The following is a 4,555-nucleotide window of genomic DNA, read 5'->3' on the forward strand; positions in this document are numbered from 1 at the left end:
AGAAGTAGTAGTCGTAGTAGAAGTAGTAGTGGTAGTAGTAGTAGTAGTAGTAGTAGTAGTAGTAGTAGTAGTAGTAGTAGTAGTAGTAGCAGCAGTAGTTAGTATAGTAGTAGTAGTAGTAGTAGTAGTAGTAGTAGTAGTAGTAGTAGTATATTAGTAGTATTCTAGTGTATCAAATAGACGCCCACCCCCAATCCATTAATTTTCGGAATTTTCGCGAACCTCCACTCCCTCCTTTTGATCTTATTAAACTCAAAATTCATTCTTAAATAGACAAAATACTGTCCCTGTAATTTACTGTGGTTGAATTCTTCGGTCAAACCCCCTTCTTTGGTGAAAATGAACACCCCCCCCCCTCCATCTCCCTCGGCTTTCTACTAAAGTGCGCACCCCCAACTTCCATTGAAATTTGACCAAACTGCGCCACCCCCCTTGCTTGGGATCAGGACAGTGGGAAAAATAATAAAACCAATCGGGCCTGAAAACCAACCTAGGACTGTGTCGGACTCGGTACCTTCTGAATCAAAGTGAAAACCTTAACTACTGAGACAATAAGTCTCTAGCTATGATCCAATTAGCCCTCAATAACCTGTTTCAATATTCTTTTGGGAAAGGCAAGCAACTGTAACTCAATATCATATCATAACAACGTTCCTTTATGATAAAGATTATTTTAATGAATAAGTCCACTCCTGTTCAATTTTTGAATATCCATATTTATATCTCTTTCATCAGATATGATCGAACCCCTAAAAGAGCCACTGGTACCTCCACCTCAGCCAACCCAGATTAAATAAATCATGGCAATCAGACTCCAGTGATTCAGATATTGACATTCCATTGAAACAGCTAGCTCAGATCAACAGTGAAACCTCTAAAAGGAGGAATTACATGATGTATGAGTGCAGAAAAGCAGAGAGGAAAAGATTTAAAGAAACCACGGACAACAAGAAAAACGGAGGAGACGAGCTAGATAGGTTTACCTCAACACCGATATGAAAATCTGCAGTAGAAGCACGTAAACTGGCTGTTGAGATGAAAGAAGCAGATGCAAACGATATGGATTTTGTGTTGAATTTACCATTGAGAAACAAAGTTCAGATAGTGACTCAGAATTTGAAATGTATTTGGAGCTTGCTTCTAAATATATCGCGGAAACCACTGCCCCTAGAGTTCCATTTGCTGAAGAGGAAGAGTATTTGTCCGAAACTGCCACGCCGGCATACTTAACCGGTTTAGGAGAAATATCTGAAGGATGAGCATGTTTCAGGTGTGTCATCGATTATAGAGACCATGATAGCAGAGTGAAACAATAACTACACCAGATCTAGAAATAGAGACAGTGTCTACTCACTCAAAAAAGAGAAAGCACAAGACGCCGATACAAAAAGCAGACTAGGAAATACACAAGCTTTTGCGAATGAGAGAAAAGCATTCGGTCTTGGAAGGTTGTGCGTCGACCTGCTCCAAAAAATGCCGTGACAGATTCTCAGAGTACCAGCGACGGGAGCTTAACAGATGTTTTGGGGAGAGGATTGGAAGGACCAGCGCAAATTTGTACGGACTTGGGTAAGTAAAACAAAATGCAGAGATCGGGGCGAAGGAATTCTTTCCAAGTAGAAAATTGCCTAGTCATGTACATGCAAATATACAATGACACAGGAAGATGGAGTCTTCCATCCCGTGTGCAAAAAGTTCTTCCTTACTACTCTCGGATTCAAAGCTAATAATGGCAAACTGATAAGGAGCACTTTCAAGGATGTCGGTGTTAACGAAAACAATGTCATAGAAGTACCCCTTGTTGACAATCGTGGACGTCATAGTCCCTTGCACAAGATTGACCACAGCATTATCCATGAACACATAGAGAAATATAAAACAAGCATTTTTCATTATAGATGTGAACACGCGCCTTTCAGGAGATATTTACCATCTGATCTGATCACCAATGATATGCACGAAAACTTTTGCGCAGTTACTGAAAAATCCATATCAAAGAAACTCTACTATTCTGCATTTAAAGAACTTAACATTTCACAAGCCGTATCTACTTGTTCAAGAAGAATGTGAAAAATGTAAGTCCTTCTTGTTGCACAAACAACTATGCAACTGTGAAGAAAGGTGTGAACCGTGTGCCGAAAAAATCATCCATCGGACGCTTACATCGCTTGTAATGAAATGTTTAGAAAAAATTTTAAAATCTGAGCTCCTACAAAAATGTTATGACCTGAAATTGCTAGATCCGTACCAATTTGCATACCAGCAACATCTCAGTGTTGAAGACGCACTATTAACCGCCACAAATTTGATCTCGAAACACCATTGACCAAACGCCCTCGAATTACGCCAGAATCCTGTTTGTCGACTTTTCGTCAGCTTTTAATGCCATGAACACAGATATTTTGCTTCAAAAGTTGTGCAGCATGGATATTCCAAACTACCTTATTAAATGGTATAAAGAGTTTCTGACCCATAGACCGCAATGTGTAAAATTGGGTGAACATATCTCCAACAAAAGAACGTTGTCGAACGGATGTCCCCAAGGCTGTGTGAGTTCCCCAATCCTGTACATCTTATACACCAACGACTGCAGACCATCCTTTGAAAATTGTTTTATAGTGAAATATGCAGATGATACTGCTATTCTTGGCTTATTAAAAGATAAAGTTACCGAAAAGAATTATTTCAAACAAATAAATATATTCACCGATTGGTGTAAACAAAATCAGCTTGAATTAAATGTTGAAAAAACGAAAGAACAGGTGTTTGGTGTAAAAAAAAAAAACGACTTAAAGTGTGTGGCGATCGGTAAAGATGATGTTGAGATAGTTGACTATTTTAAATATTTAGGAATAACCATTGATAGTTCCCTCAATTTCTCTCAACATATTAATATAATATCTAAGAAAGTTGCCCAAAGATTATACATCCTAAGGAAATTGAGAACATTTCAAGTAAGGAAGAAAACTATGTTAAGAGTTTATGACTCATTGATTAAAAGTGTAATTGCGTTTGGCTGCACCATATGGTTTGGAGGATGCCGACTTAAAGATAAATCAAAAATTTCAAAATCTATCAAAGAGGCATCAAAAATAATAAACCATCCTCTTGATGGAGTAGAAAGAATTCATGGAAAAGCAATAGAAAGGAAAGCATTCTCAATTACCAACAATAAAAAACATATTTTATACCATGAATTTAGTCTTTTACCATCTGGGAGAAGGTTTTGTCAGATTAAATGTAGAACTAACAAGTATAAATCAACGTTCGTTCCATCAGCAATAAAAATTTTGAATATTTCATATGGTACAGAAAAACCAAGGATTGATTCGTTGACTGATTAACTGATTAATTTATTTAATGTAAGATTAACTGACCAATTGATAATGATGATAATTTTGGTGTCGAATTGCCACAATCGTAACAAATTGAAAACGAAATGAATATGTTTATGTTGTGTATATCGCACGTGTGAAAGAAAGAAAGAAGAGAGAGAGAGAGAGAGAGAGAGAGAGAGAAGAGAGAGAAGAGAGAGAGAGAGAGAGAGAGAGAGAGAGAGAGAGAAAATAAGTAGGAGTGAAATATCTGTTCAATCTTAGTTATCGTTTAACATTATAACAAGTGTAACTAAATGACAAATTGCCATATTTATGGACAATAAAGATCTATTATTATTATTATTATTATTATTATTATTATACAGAGATGCTAGAGAGAGGTATCAACGGGATGCAGACAAGAACGAAAACGCCAACAAAGCCCATCCAGTGTTTGCCGCTGATCTGCAAAAAGTAATTTTGCTGCCGAGAATGAATCACATGTTCACAAGCAGATTGGTCTTATTCAATGAGACATTTGCACCAGTGGGCTGCAGAAAAAGTGAAAACGACATTGCCGTGATATGGAATGAATCAATTTTAGGACGAAAAGATGAAGACCTTGCATCAGCTTCTTACCTAATATATAAGCGTGATGCCGAATCTGTGACACTCTGACTGGATAACTGTTGCGCCAAAAATATAAATTGTACCCTTTATACTATGTTACTTCATCTTGTAAATGATTAGACTACTACAAAAGCAAACACCATCACAATCAACTATTTCGAGCCTGGTCATACTTTTATGGCAGCTGACTCCACCCATGCCGGAATCCAAAGAGTTCTGAGACAGAAAGACGGCAAAATCTTTGATCTCAATGAATTTGAAGAATGTGTCGTAAAAGCAGGCTGCCAGACAATGCCGTTGAGGTTTAATGACTTTGCCAACTGGGATTCTGGAGTCAGTAGTTATCTGTTGAGCAAAGCTGACAATCGTCCCTACCTAGCTAAGATTGTTTGTGCTGAATTCAGGCGAGTGTCACCAAAGACACTCTTCTTCAAAATAGCTTTGAAGAAGATACCTTCAACGAATGTGACATTCTGAAACACGCGGATTTGTTTGTACGCCAAAGTTTCGTACAAAACCCAGGGGTGTAGGATTTACAAGAAGGATGAGATCGTGAAACAACTTGTGGGTTTGACGCCCCCCCCCCCCCCCCCCCCCCCCCCCAATAG

The sequence above is a fragment of the Berghia stephanieae genome, chromosome 3 (assembly GCF_034508935.2).
Source record: "Berghia stephanieae isolate SIO BIC M18660-M18661 chromosome 3, UCSD_Bste_1.3, whole genome shotgun sequence".
In the NCBI taxonomy this organism is placed as follows: domain Eukaryota; kingdom Metazoa; phylum Mollusca; class Gastropoda; order Nudibranchia; family Aeolidiidae; genus Berghia; species Berghia stephanieae.